The 15684-nt window shown below is 38.6% G+C and overlaps 1 pseudogene; it reads left to right on the top strand.

Annotated features, from left to right (window-relative positions):
• Nucleotides 1–12895: 12895 nt before the first annotated feature.
• Nucleotides 12896–13258, top strand: LOC125121918 (BET1 homolog; annotated as a pseudogene).
• Nucleotides 13259–15684: the final 2426 nt, after the last annotated feature.

Here is a 15684-nt window from a genome sequence, read left to right as displayed (position 1 = left end):
CATTTCTTTTGCAACTTCCCAGGAAGTTGGGAAAGCTGTGATGTTCTGTGGGTTTCTATGACCTGTGTCCCTTGAAAGTTGTTTTATCTTCTTTTGTTTTGTGGTGAAGCTTGTAAATAAATACCTCACTAGGTGTGATCTTCTTTGAAATGGAAAACATCTGGTTTATTTCAAGAGTTGCAGGGTTTCTTAATCCTGCAAAAGGAACCACCCCACAGCTGTACTTGGTTGTAAATAGAGTCAGGAAGGAGACATATCAAAATGACTTCCAGGCATCAGTTCTAGTCTATAGTGCTATGCAATCATATGTGATAACTGATACAGTGATCTAAAAGATTAACCAAAGCCGAATTCCTTTATGTCAAGAATATTGATGGCAGTCAGTTAAAAGTATCCTTTCTAAGTGAGAAAAATTAAGTGGTGCTTGGACATTTGTGCTCATCAGCCCAGTTAGAAAAGTCCCAACACTCCACCTGCTGCAGCCTGAGAACTACTTTTGTTCTCCCATTGAATTTTAGAAACATGAACTCTAGAATTTATTTAGTTCAAATGTCATTTCTTCTTTTATCTTCTTTTTGTTTTTTATAAGATACTAAGCAATAGGATCATGACCAGAACAGGATTCATGTAAGTTTGACTTCAATCCTGTGAGAGGATAAGGGATGCAGGTATTAGGGAAGACTTTGCTCACCCACCTGCTACGGCTGAGCCATGTGTAACAATCTGAACTCAACTCTTCTTCAAATCCAGTACTCTGCAGTGTCCTGAAAATGAATAGTCAGTTCCCAGATGTGTTTTTCTTTTAAAGTATGGTTGATTTACAATATAGTGCCAATTTGTGCTGTACAGCAAAGTGACCCAGTCATACATCTATATACATTTTTTTTTGTCTTTTGTCTTTTTAGGGCTGCATTCTCAAGCATATGGAGGTTCCCAGGCTAGGGGTTGAATCGGAGCTGTAGCTGCCAGCCTATACCACAGCCACAGCATCTCAGGATCCGAGACACTTCTGCAACTTACATTACAGCTCACAGTAAGGCCAGATCTTTAACCCACTGAGAAAGGCCAGAGATTGAACCCACATCCTCATGGATACTAGTCAGGTTCGTTAACCACTAAGCCACAACAGGAACTACTCTATATACATTCTTTTTCTCACATCATCCCCCATCATGTTCTATCTCAAGAGACTGGACACAGTACCCTGTGCTATACAGTAGGACCTCATTGCTTATCCATTCTAAATGGAATAGTTTGCATCTGCTAACCCCAAACTCCCAGTCCATCCCACTCCCTTCCCCCTCCCTGCTCCCAGATGTAGTATTGTTAATCATCATTACTAAGAACTCCTAGGCATTTTTGCCAACTACAATATGAGATATACGTATTATTCCCATTTTGCAGATGAGCTAAGGCTTAAAGTGGTGATCCAAAAGCAAGCAATTACTATGTAATGACATTGATGTCTTAATCTACTCTCAACCATGAAATCAGTGTCTCCACACTGTGTTCTACGGTGTATGAAGAAGAAGGAATCCTATGGGCATGTTTGATTAGGAAATGTTGCATTACTGCATTTACATTTGAGAGATCCCCAATGCACATCAGCACATTAAGAGTTTTGAGAAATATTGCAGGGGAAAATTAAAGCATACATTTAAAAGTTTAGTTTTGAAAAAAATAAAAAAGTTTAACTTGGAGTTCCCTTTGTGGCTTGGTGATTAGCAAACCTGACTAGGATCCATGAGGATGAGGGTTCAATCCCTGGCTTCGATTAGTGAGTTAAGGATCTGGTATTGCCATGAGCTATGGTGTAGGTCGCAGACACAGCTCAGATCCCACGTTGCTGTGCTATGGGGTAGGCCAGCAGCTATAGCTCCAATTCTGTCTGGGAACTTCCATATGCCGAGGATGCAGCCATAAAAAGCAAAAAAGAAAAAAAAAAAAAGTTTAACTTTATTTAAACTTGAATTTATCAAACTAATTTGAACACTAAATCCTTTTTTTCAAGGAACAGCTGTTAAAATCTTGAGAAGTTTCTAATGGGGCAAATTGATCAATGCTTTACTAATGATAGGATTCAGGACATGCTTCCTCAAAATATGGCACCTTGGCATATTGATGTTTTAAGGGAAGGAAGTTTGAGAAAACAGTAGAAGCAAAACGGTCACTCTGCCCTTCCCCCCACCCCTCTCCCACTCTTCTCTGAAATAGTTCAAAAAGCCTCCTGTGAGAGGTGTTTTCCCTATACCTGTAGGAAAGGTGTATTCTTATCTCCAAAATCAAAGGACACAGAGAAGAATCCTAACAAACCAGACTTGCCGTTTCCCCCAGTTTACTACGATTATCTCATACTCTTTGACCTATCATATATCACCATGATTATCCACTCTTCATCAAACCTAGCATAAAGATATTCAGATCTGTTTCTGCAGGTCTTCATTTCCTTATGAAGACTTCCATGTCATGCAAAACTTATGTTAAATAATTTTGTATGCTTTTCTCCTGTTCATCTGTCTTTTTCAGTTTCATTTTCAGACCCAACAAGGAACCCTAACAGAATCAAGGAAAACTTTTTCTGTCTATCTACCTACCATATTCAATATATTCAATAAATATTACAAGGCATATGAGATGTCTTGGACATCTCATGTAAATCTACACTGCCATGATATGAGATGTACACTATGTTACAAATTTATCTCGCAACCAGATGTCAATGGACTCTTCCCCTTAAGTGCACCACACACCCCCACACAACCCCAAACCAATGTTACATATTATACAAGGTGTGTATGAGATGTGATACTATGAGTAGCATAACATAATGGAGAAAGTAGTCCCCTCTACCCCAGGAAGTCAGGGAATGTTTCCTCCAGAGAAGACCATAAAGTTTGAGTTGACTCTTAAAGGCAAAAGAGGTGAACTGAGACCAAAGCTCAGGTGAAAAATCTCAGAAGAATGAAACAACTTGGGAGAGGCACCAAGAGTTTAGCAGATGTGCAAACCCTGAGAAAACTACAATATCTATTATGTCATGCTATTTCTTTTTGAAAAGGTCTAACACACCAAGTTTATGCTGCTGTTGCCAAGATTTTGGTGATCCTGTTTGCAGTTTATTCTTGGGGAAGTTGAAATATTTATAATGTGCCCAAGATAGTGCCAGGTACAAAGGAATTAAGTACCATTATTCTGGTTTTCAAGAGGTTTGCAATGGAAATATCTAGAGTAAAGTTGAATGTTGTTAAGAGAGTAGATCTTAAATGCTCTTACCACAAAGAAGAAATGGTAATTATGTGACATGATGGGAGTATTAGCTGTGGTAATCATTCTGCAATTTATAAATGTATCAATCAATATGCTGTATGCATTGTTTGTCTTAAACTCACAGAATGTTATTTGCTAATTGTATCCCAAGAGAGCTGGAAAAAATAAATAAAATAGTAGACAACATTTTTCTTTTTAAGCAAAGGAAAGTAAATACCATATCCTTTACTCTCCATCAGGAAATCACTACTGTATAGTTAAGTACATGGTCTTAAAATGTTGGTTTGAAAACCAATTTCAAGTTAGTGAAGTTTCCCAGCCTCATTTTTCTCTTCTGTAGAATGGAACTATTGTAAATGAGCTACTGCTACATGTCAAGGGCTAAGCACAATTCTTTACCCAGGATAAACACTATATAGCTTGACACTGGTAGCCCAGGAAGCTATTACCACCTTATACATGAGTGAGAATTTTTTTTCCATTTTCTTCTTGCACATTTCTTCTGCTTTCTCTTCCTACCTAAAAAAAGTACTTTTAAGACAAAGACCATTTTTTAATTTATTTTGTATCACCTGCAGTTAATAATAATAATACAGTGACTATACCTAATACATGCTACATAAATACTTATTTCTAACTAGTCGTTAGATAAAAGAGTAGGAATCAAATATTCTGGGTCCAATGTTACAACCGTTTATGTAGGTTTTCATATTTGTGTGTATATATGAATGTTTGTATAACTGAATAAAATATTAAGAGCAGATCAAATACCTAGAAATAGACGTTAATCAAAATAAAATAAAGATAATAAAATTAAAGAATAGGGTGTTCCCGTCGTGGCTCAGTGGTTAATGAATCCGACTAGGAACCATGAGGTTGCGGGTTTGATCCCTGGTCTTGCTCAGTGGGTTAAGAATCCGGCAATGCCGTGGAGCTGTGGTGTAGGTCACAGACATGGCTCAGATCCTGCTGTTGCTGTGACTCTGGCGTTGGCTGGTGGCTACAGCTCCGATTAGACTCCTAGCCTGGGAACCTCCATATGCTACAGGTGCGGCCCTAGAAAAGACAAAAAGGCAAAAAAAAAAAAAAAGAAATAAAGGGCACTTCTTTAATCATGCCTGGGTCACTGATTTATCATATAAACATAATTGATCAGTCAGAAAATTCTGTTTTGTTAAAGTATTTAGAGAATAAAGCTCTTGTCATGAAATAGAGGCTCAAAAATAAACATTGATCCTTAATATCCAAGCCTGTAAGATATCAAGTAGTAAAACTCAATATTATATTATGGAAATTATTTTAAGGAGATCTGGGAGTACTGATGATGTTTTTCTGCCTTCTTTGCAAATGGAATACTGCTTCTGATAGAAGCCCAGGGTGAAGTGATGGTAAGGTAAATCCAACTGTTTTGGCTTAAACTTAAAATCACAGGGAGAACAAGCTTAAAAAACCTTGAGATTCTCAGAGCACTTAAAGAGAAACTTGGAATGTTGAAAAAATCATAATATTAAATTCTGAGTGTGTCATCACCAAAAATCCCAGATGAGAAAGAGTGGAGCAAAGCATCCAAAAAAATCAATGGAGCTTCTCAAGGAGCTCAGCTATTAGAAAATATTCATAAACAGAGAGAAAATAACCAAAGAAATACTAGAAGAAATTAGTTTTGGTTGACTGTCTATGTTTTTCGATTTGGGAACTTGTGGTTTGTTTTTGCCTGCAGGGCTGTGTGAGTTCTAGAAATTGCCAAGTAACAAGACTCGGGTTTGTGTTTGAGTAAGTTGTTTCTGATTATTTCCCTGGTTTGAGTAGTTCTCTACAAGAGGTGTCAAGTTATTGCAGCAAGGAAGCTCACTGATCTATTAAGAGTATTAAAAACAAATCAGGAGTTCTCGTCGTGGCTCAGTGGTGATGAGCCTGACTGGTATCCATGAGGAGGCAGCTTCAACCCCTGGCCTCACTCAGTGGGTAAATGCTGCGTCCAGCGCTGCAGGTCAATGGAGATCCTGAAGAGGGACAGCGTGGCATCCAAAATACACAAGACTCTTTTACATTTTAGAAAAGTGGGGGATCAGGAGGCACTCTGTTTCTTAGAACAAAGGCCCCTATGCTTTACCCACATAGCTTTTATTAGAGAAGATGACGTATTTAGGCTAGTGGGCAGAAACAGGCACAGGCAGCTTCAAGGTTGCCTCCTCGTGAGATTATAGAAAGCTACTAGCAACAAAGTCACTGGTGCAGTTATCTAGGTCACAATGCATTTGCTTGCAGGACAGAAAAGTGATTGTATTAGTCCCTTAATTTATCTTAGCAGGAGACACTGTACTTTAGAACTCTGAGTCAGCATGTATGCCTATCTGACCATTGCCACCATAAGCATTCCTTGGCTTATTTTGCCCTTGCATGTACCAAGTCTGCCTTCTGCAGAGCTCAGCAGTTCAGTGGTCTCCAACAGGTAGAGGATCTAGCATTGCTGAGAGCTGTTGTGAAGGTTGCAGACGTGGCTTCAGATCCCACGTTGCAGTGGCTGTGGTGTATGTTAGCGGCTACAGCTCCGATTCAACCCCTGGCCTGGGAACTTCCATAGCCACAGGGTAAGGCCCTAAAAAGATAAAAATAAATAAATAAATAAACTTATCAAAGAGCTCAACTTTTTTTTTTCAATTTAAATTTGTTTTCTATTTGGCCTTAGTGTACCTAATTATATGTAGGGACATAATTTCCACTAAGACATATCTCAGCATAGAAAAGATTTCTGTTGAATTGTGTGTCACAGTCACAAGAAAGGGAAAATGCGTCTGTGGGCAAGAAGATGTTCTGTAGACCAGTGCTTCTCAAACAGAAATGACCATCTGAATCAGCCGCAGATCTTGTCAACATGCATTTCCTGATTCCACAGATTGGGGGTAGAGGGTCTTCATTTTGAAAGCTGCTTGGTAATGCTGATGGAGCTGGTCCTTGGACTATACTTTGAGTTGCAAGGCTGTAGACTAATCAGTTCACTAAAGAACAAAGAGTGAGCAGAAATGGTCACTCCAGTGGAAGGGTACTTTGTGGTTCCGTCAGGGAGCACAGGGCCTCTTCCTGTTTGCCAGCCTGGGGCCTAGGTTCATGGATGGAAGGGAAGGCATTTCTTGGTGTCCATGGTAGACAGGACAACAGCAGTTCTTGTCTCTTATGCCATCTGTTTCAGAGAACAACTGGCGCCTTGTCTGCAGCTAGGCTGCCATTACAGCTACTCTGAAATGGAGTAAGGAATAAGCCATGAGGGTGAACGGGTCGAAATGGCGCAAAAGTGGAAAGAGGAAGTAAGCAAAAGCCAGAAAAAAAAAAAAAGAATAGGACAAGTGTATTCAGGAACTTTGAAAGAAATATTCTATCTCTTTCATTAGTTATTCATTTCAATTTATTCTAAATGGTTTGCCCTGGTGTACAATGTAACAAGATAGAATGACCTCACACACAGGGCTCATTTTAATAACAAAATATCTGCATGGGTCAGTTTGATGATGTTGGACACATAAAGCCAGAGGTAATTCATCCCTTTGAGTGTTTAAACCCCTACAGAGAAATTATAAAGGAAAACAATCTTCATCCCCAATAAAAATAAAACAAAGAAGTGTACATCAGATCATATTGCTTGGTGACTTTATGAATTGGAACAGAAACATTATTGCGTGAGGTTGAGCTCAGCAGTTTTTCAACCATTTGAGGGATAAGAACTCTAATTTTGGTCCAACACTCAAAGCCAAGTTTTCTCAGGTGGATGAACAACAGTTGGCAAGGTTGGCTTGTCATGGAAATTGCACCGCCTTAAATCACCAAGTGAACTGTACTAAGTTTCCACTCTGATTCTTACCAGCTCTGTGAATTCGAGCATATGTGGTGGGTCTGACACATAATAGGTACTCAAAAAATGTGAGTTCCTGATCATTTTCCCCTTAAACTTTCTAAGGGTTTGTTTCTCAGTTTCCTCAAATGTAAAATGAAGATAATAATGTCTACTAACAATTATAGCATGTTTTGTAAGGTAATGTACATTAAAATGCTTTTTGAACTGTAAATGCAAAGTAAAATGATATTATTGATATTGTCTTTATAATTGATTTTCAGAGATAATTGTGAGATAGGAGAAATTTTTTTTTTCTTTTAACAACGGTGGCATATGGAAGTTCCCAGTCCAAGAGTCAAACTGGAGCTGCAGCTGCCAACCTACACTACACCTACAGCAACACTGGATCCAAGCCACATCTGTGACTTACACTGCAGCTTGCAGCAGTGCCGGATCCTTAACCCACTAAGTGATGTCAGAGATTGAACACACATCCTCAGAGACAATATCTGGTCCTTAACCCAGTGAGCAACATAGGGAACTCCTAGAAAGAAGAAATTAACTAGATAATTTAAATAATATTTAGGATCTCATGGGATCACCAAGGCAATTACGTAATTGGATGTGCGATGGACATGGTCACCTGCTGTCCCCTGAAAATGTACAATCCATGCTAGAAAGGGAGTCTGGGCTGCGAAGACTTGCTTAGTTGCTGGTCTAGAATTAAATAGAATAAGTCAATCAAATACTAAGTTCAAAATTCATTCATATTCTCTTTTTCGCTCTCTTTCAACTATTTTTTCATATTATTTTGTGAACTTTACGTAAGATGGACAGGTAATTATTGAGCAGCTTTTTTTTGGTCTAGTCTCTAACTTACCCTCCTGAAGATACCCCCAATAGCAAGGCAATTGTTCTTGCTCTTCCTCACTGGGCCCTTTCTGTGGCCACTCTGCTCTCTCCTAGAGACAATGTGACCAGAGGGCCCAGGCTTCTTAAGGCTCCATTTCAAATATTCTACCCAGTTTCATTCTGTGCGACAGTCAATGTCTCTTTTCCTCCATACCCTATTGCATTAAAATTCATAGTTGATGTCTCGTTTCCACAGAAAACTTTTCACGATGGCTAATTTACATCTAGAATTTACCCTGTTAAGCTCTCTTTTGTCCTTTCATCCTGCACATCCCACCCAGATATTCTGAAAGTACTGTTGTCATCATGTCATTCCACCACCTTAAGCACTTGCACATGACATCTAATATATACAACAAACTCCAGAGTGTAAGACCTATCCTTCTTGCCATGCTCCTAATTCCAAACCATTTTCACAAGCTGGCTACAGCTTGTCTTTTTACTTTATAATTCATTACCCCTCTTCTCTGCCCAAATAAACAGTCAACTATCCAACTCCAGAACAGTTTTATCAACAATTTGATCTTCTTTCTTCCATCTTTTCCCTTTCCTGAGATGTTTTCCTTCTCCCTTCCTCTCTTTTCTGTTATTTCAGTCATATGGTTGTACAAGCAACCTTCTAACAAACACATTCCTTAAATGCAGTGGTGATATAAATGACTAATCAGTAAGGACATTGAACCATCATAAAAGCTCTAGCCAACATGCTGGATTGGTGTCCTAAAGAATCCCTTTGGGGAGTTTCTGTCGTGGTTCAGCGGAAATGAATCCGACTAGGAACCATGAGGTTGCAGGTTCAATCCCTGGGCTCGCTCAGTGGGTTAAGGATCTGGCATTTCCGTGAGCCGTGGTTAGGTCGCAGACATGACTTGGATCCCGTGTTGCTGTGGCTGTGGCGCTGGTGGGTGGCTACAGCTCCAATTCGACCCCTAGCCTGAGAACCTCCGTATGCCACAGGTGCGGCCTTAAAAAACAAAAAAAGAATCCCTTTGGGCCAAGCATTAATCCTACAGTTACTAGACCCTAAAAGGTGAGGGTAAAAGTGTTGGGAATTCCTGGTGGAGATATGGCCTGGTGGAGATATGGAGGCACCGGGGTGCACTTGAGGGAATACTGCAACCAACTAGCACAGAAATATTTTATAATTTAACATCTAATATGAACAGCCAAGGCATCCTGGCTGAACACCAGTGTCAGACTTTGCTGATGCATCTCTAGACTCAACTTAAGCTCCTGTCCAACAACCCCAGGAGGAGTGATCCCTACTCCTCTAGAGTATTTTAGCATGTTTTTCCCATAGCACTTACCAGGTACATTTACAACCTTGCATTGCTAATTGTCTTTTTGGAGACTATCATGTAATTCATCCCACAAAGATGGCAGTCTTTTCCAAAACAAGAGTTGTACTGTAAATTTATCTCTCCCTAAATGTCATATATAGTGCCTTCTTTTAGGCAATCACTTATCCTATATTTATTAATGAAAATTGAATAATTGGGAACTATATACATCAAAAATGTGGTCATTTCAAATGACCTCAGAGAGTGAGGGAGTGACAGACATCTTTGAGATGCTGGTAGAAGCTGAAGACTTTCTTCTCAGAAATATTCATAGCCACACAAAATCATACATACAATTTCAGATGTCTCACATATCCCCTAAAGTCACCCTTGCTGTACAGTAGTTGTTCTGTTAGCATGTTATAAGTACATTTATTCATGCCATGAAGAAAAGGGCCCTTATGCAGGTGTGCAGTGATGGTCCATATTCCCAGCTAACAGGGTTTGCTTAAATTTATAGCCAGACTGATGTTTCCTCTGATGTACACTTCAAATAGAGCTGGTTGATGATGACTGTGAGCAGGCCCAGGACTTGAAGCTTTCAAAACTTTACTTCTTTTATCAGCACACTTGATTTTATAAATGATGAAGCCCCTCAACTCCATTCCTACCCATATCTCCTGGTAAACTTGAATGTAGGCTTCACAGAGGATCCAAACATTGTAAATGAGGTGTTTTTTTTTAATTATTTTTTTTCATTACAGCTGATTTACAGTGTTCTGTCAATTTTCTACTGTACAGCAAGGTGACCCAGTCACACATACATATATACATCCTTTTTTTCTCACATTATCATGCTCCATCATAAGTGACTAGATATAGTTCCCTGTGCTATAGAGCAGAATCTCATTGCTTATCCATTCCAAAGGCAATAGTTTTCATCTATTAACCCCAAATTCCCAGTCCATCCCACTCCCTCCCCCTCCCAAAAGACACATGCACCGGTATGTTCATTGCAGCACTATTCACAATTGCCAAGACATGGAAATGACCTAAATGTCCATTGATAGATGGATGGATTAAGAAGATGTGGTATATATATATACAATGGAATACTACTCGGCCATAAAAAAAGAACAAAATAATGCCATTTGCAGCAATATGGATGGAACTAAAGACTCTCATACTAAGTAAAGTAAGTCAGAAAGAGAAAGACAAATACCATATGATATCACATATCTAGAATCTAATATATGGCACAAAAGAACCTTTCCACAGAAAAGAAACTCATGGACTTAAATAAGGTTTTGAAGAATCTTGGAGCAGGACCAGACCAAGGTCCTGGCTTGAAGCTCTAATCTTGGAGCTTAGGCCAGACCAAGGCCCCACAGCCAACTTACTAAAGACTTAACTTGGATGTTACCTTGGTATTTCAGCAAGAAGAATATTTAGGAGAGCTCATCCTTGTTCACCCCTTGGATCATATCATCTCAGTGCCTATCTCCTTGCCTCTACCTGGAAGGCAGAAAATCCCACATGCTTGCCTAAAGTGGTCCAGTCTCCCCTTAGGAAATGTTGTACTGCTGACTAAAGGTTTCAGCCAAAGCATATTCATTACCAGTTATACTCATAGGTGTCAGATAACAAGTGCCAGTAACAATCTGGAGTGGGACCATCTTTGGTCAAATTCATTAACAAGTACCACATGCCAAAGAATGTCTAACTGGGGGAGGAGGAAGGGACACATGAAAAGCAAGATCAACTCTGTCTTAGCTAGAATTTTGTTCATCAGAGAAAGCAACTTTGGCACATAAACTAAAGTGTAGACATGAGGTACAAAACTGAGATCATCGTCACTAAAACTCTGTAGAACAGACTCCCACCGAGTTACACGCCATGACTCAAAGGGATGGGACTTCCATCAACTCCCCAAAGTAGTTAACTGACCTCCTTTAATAAACTTCTTTCTGGAAGAAGGAAGAGCACTTATTTACAAGGGAAGCTCCCTGCTATGGCAGAGACATGACAGGCTCGAAAAATTACTCTTTCTCATATTTTATACTGATTTACTTCACTTTTGGGAAAAAGCAGAAAATCTTTTACATACAATTAATCTTTGGATTGGTTTCTATTGTCAGCTATTACGTGGCTAGTGAGGAGAACTCCAGAAGATAATAATACGGAAAAAATAGGTCAATCAAGTGCTCATTAAAAATAGGGCCAATCTATGCTTATCTGGCCAGAGACAAAAGTAATATCACTGGGAGACACAAAAACAGTAGATATTTTCCAAGAAACTTTGGAGAAATGACATCAGTTCTCTGGACACATGTAGAGGAGAGGATGTGCAATACAGGAGGCAGTGACTCAGCACCAGCCCTAGTTTTCATCTGCTTTGACAACTGTGATGAGATATGGAAGTGTCTGAAAGGAGAAAATTAATTCTGTCTATGTCATTCTGCATAGTGCCATGCCCTGTACCACATGTGGATAGAGTCTTACTGAAAATACTGTAATGTAATAGGAGATTCAGGGGAGCTCCTGTGGTGCCAGGAAAGAGCATTAGGAGAAGCCATTTCCCTGCTCTTGTACAGCTAATTTACAACATGCTTTCAAAACCAAACTGCTGGAAGCAGGACAGTGGGGTGAGAAGGTTGGGATAATGTGGAGTTGGGGAAAGCAAAGAGATACCTGACTATCTTCGGCTGTTTCCTGATTTTGGGGGAACCACACAACTTCTCTCCAGCCATCTATCTTGGTTATTGGGCATAGAGCTGAAGTAGAATTAAGCCTACTGTTTTAGGACTTCTGTCCACTCTCTCCACCAAAGGGACATCTGACCATCGTGGGAAGAGTGACTATCAAAGGTGGTGCATTGCACACAGGAGTGACCTGTGAATACTTGTGTTGAATAAGGTAATATGAATCAACCAACCTTGACCTCACTCTTTTCCCATTTACATCACAGCCCTGGCCCTGAGATGCCCTGCCCCCCGGGAGAACAGAAGCTCTGTCTGAGAATGAAAAAATCTCAGAATTCTAGACTGTCAAAATCTGGAGATGTCCAGGAGTTCCCGCTGTGGTACTGTGGGTTAAGGATCCAGTGTTGTTGCACCTGTGGCATAGGTTGCAGCTCTGGCTCTTCGATCCCTGTCCCAGAAATTTCCATATGCTGTGCGGGCAGCCAAAAGAAAAAAAAAAAATCTGGAAGTGCTGGGAAAATTTCAAGTGAAAGAGCAGTAACTTTTCAAGATCCCCATACAGTTAAGGCCAAAATAGAACTATGGGTTATGGGATTATCATTAGAAAATGTTTAGTAAGGTGAATGGATAAATAAAATGCAGTATATACATACAATGGTGTGTTAATTTTAAAAAGGAAGTAAGTTCTGGCATTAGCTACAACACGGATGGACCTTGAGGACATTATGTGAAGCAAAATAAGCCAGTCAAAAAAGGACAAATAGCCACCTCGATGTTTAGACTCCACTGATGTCCTGGCACTTTAGGGAAAGAAGTTGGTGTTTCACCAGGCCCTGGTCCGGGTGGCCCCTGGCCTCTTCCTACCCACCCCTCCACCCTCCTCTCTTTCCTGCCCCTCTGGCAGGATGAGGTATGCAGGCCTGGATGAACAAGTAGCTCCTGGGAACTATGGGTATCCTATGGTGGGTATAGTGCCAATGAAGAAAACAAGAGACTCACAGAAAATCTGAAAAGCAAAGTAACTGCTATAAAATTTCTTTCCATTGAAACAGACTATGAGGTTAAACATCAAAATAAACTATTAGCTGAAATGGATTCACAATGGATTCACAGTTTTACCTGGATTTCTAGGTAAAACTACAAGAAAACTGAAGATTTTATCCGGAAGGAGCTCTATGCTGCTGTTTTCATTGTCTTTTTTTGTCATTTATTGGATTATTAAACAGATGATGCAAGTAAACGTGAGTTTGGAATTTTTTAAAACCTAATGGCTTAGAGTACCACTTTGGTAAGAAATCCACATCCAAACTTTCCTAACTTTCAAATACTATGGCTTTTAAAATTACTGAGTTTTACTTGCTTTATAAATCACATTAGATAATACAATGCTCTTTTTTTCTTTTGTCTTTTTTGGGCTGCACGTGTAGCATATGGATGTTCCCAGCCTAGGGGTCGGATTGGAGCTGCAGCTGCCAGCCTATACCATAGCCAAGCCAGACCCTTAACCCACTGAGTAAAGGCAGGGATCAAGCCAACATCATCATGAATACTGGTCAGATTCTTAACCCTCCAAGCCACAATGAGAACTCTAATACAGTGCTCTTTGAACACTGTTTCTTAATAATTCATTTTTTGCCCTTATTTTCAGGAGTGTTGAAATGGTCTGAGGTTGTATGGCCCTAACAATTTTTTTTCTGTTTTTTTGCTGTCAGATTAAATAGCAGAATGATATTCTGTTGTTGCCATAAGTGTAAGTTCATGTTCCCATAAAGAAACTTAATTGGAGAATAACAGAATTTGTGAAAAGCCTGATACTCAGCTCTTGAGGTGGCAAGTAAATTTGTGATGGATGATAGAAATATTTTCCTGAACTATCATTGCCCAGATAATGTACTCTCCTTCCCTCCTTTATTTGGTCAAAATTGTAGGTTGATTTCTTTTTACCTACTGTTTTCCTAATAATTTTTGATGATGTGACTCCTATTCCCCCTCTGTCCTTGAATAAAATTTATCATTTTTGTATATTTCTAGTAGGGTCCAAAACAAATGTGTACCAGTATAGATGTAATTTCATATTAACTTTATATACATACCACTAACTTGGCTTATAATAGTTTTATGATTTTAGATATTTAGATAGGCTGTTTGGTTATCACTTATAACCAAATAATGTGAAGGTAAACAATTGCTTAGCTCAGAGTGGAAATAAAATGTTCATGAAAATTAATTGCCTCTGCTTTATTATGTGCTCAAAATAAATATTGGAAATACTCAGACACTGAACTTGGAGTTAAGAGTATTTTTGCTTTAATCCAGTGTATTTATTTATAGAAAACAAAATGCAGAAGTGGACTGCTGAGTAGAAAGAGATACTGACATGTTGTTAAATACTCTGTACTGCTACTGTTTTGGAATTTGACCATTTATGGGCTCCAAAAATAAAATTTTTAGTAAAATATAAAAATGGACAAACATTGTATGATTCCATTATATGAGGTACAGAGAGTAGTTAAATTCTTAAAGACAGAAAGTAGAATCACAGTTGCCAGGGGCTGGAGGATGAGAGAAATGGAGAGTTATTGTTCGATGGGTATGAATTTCAATTTGGGAAGATGAAAAGAGTTCTGGAGATGGTTGTTGATGAGGTTATACAACAGTGTGAATATACTCAATACCACTGAAATGTACACTTAAAAATGGTTAATCCCTGCTGTATAGCACTGGGAACTATATCTAGTCACTTGTGATGGAGCATGATGGAGGATAATGTGAGAAAAAGACTGTATGGGTCACTTTGCTATACAGGAGAAAATTGACAGAACAAAGTAAAACAACTATAATGGAAAAAATAAAAACCATTAAAAAATAAGAATCATTAAATTCTACTTCTGTGTATTTTACAACAATTAAAAATAAAAATAAAAATTTTAGTCCTACTGCATGAGTTTTGGTGTAACATAGTAAAACTCTGTGTAATTCAGTTACTGGTTTATAAAGATTTACTGTTTTCAGATTGATGGGAAAAAAGAAGACTTATTTGTGTATCTGGCATTAAACTTCTCCTCATTATCTGGGAAGTGAGCTCAAGTTATTTCATGTGGAAGTTCAAGAAAGAGAAACTTACCAGAAATAAACCCACACAACTACGGACAATTAATCTTTGACAAAGGAGGCAATAATCTATAGTGGGGGAGTTCCCTGGTGGCCTAGTGGTTAGGGACTCAGTGTTGTCACTGCTGTCAAATTCAGTCCCTGGTCTGGGAACTTCTACATGCCGTGGGCACAGCAAAAAAAAAAAAAAAAAAAAAAAAAATATATATATATATATGTGTGTGTGTGTGTGTGTGTGTGTGTGTGTGTGTGTGTGTGTATATATATGTATGTAAAATAGATATATATTTGTAAAATGTATATATTTGTAAAATATATATATTTGTAAAATATATACATAGAATTGGTAGGTATATGTATATGTATGTGTATATATATTTGTAAAATATATATAATTGTTAAATTATGTATATATGTATATATACATATATATATATACACACACGCATTGTTTTTTTTTTACCAATTTGTATTGGGAAAGCTGGACAGCTTCATGTAAATCAATGAAGTTAGAACACATCCTCACACCATACATGAAAACTCAAAATGGCTTAAAGACTTATATAGACAAAATGCCATAAAA

The sequence above is a fragment of the Phacochoerus africanus genome, chromosome 3 (genome assembly GCF_016906955.1).
Source record: "Phacochoerus africanus isolate WHEZ1 chromosome 3, ROS_Pafr_v1, whole genome shotgun sequence".
NCBI classification, from domain to species: domain Eukaryota; kingdom Metazoa; phylum Chordata; class Mammalia; order Artiodactyla; family Suidae; genus Phacochoerus; species Phacochoerus africanus.
Note: the sequence above shows the minus strand (reverse complement) of the source record. Positions and strands in the feature narration are given on the sequence as shown.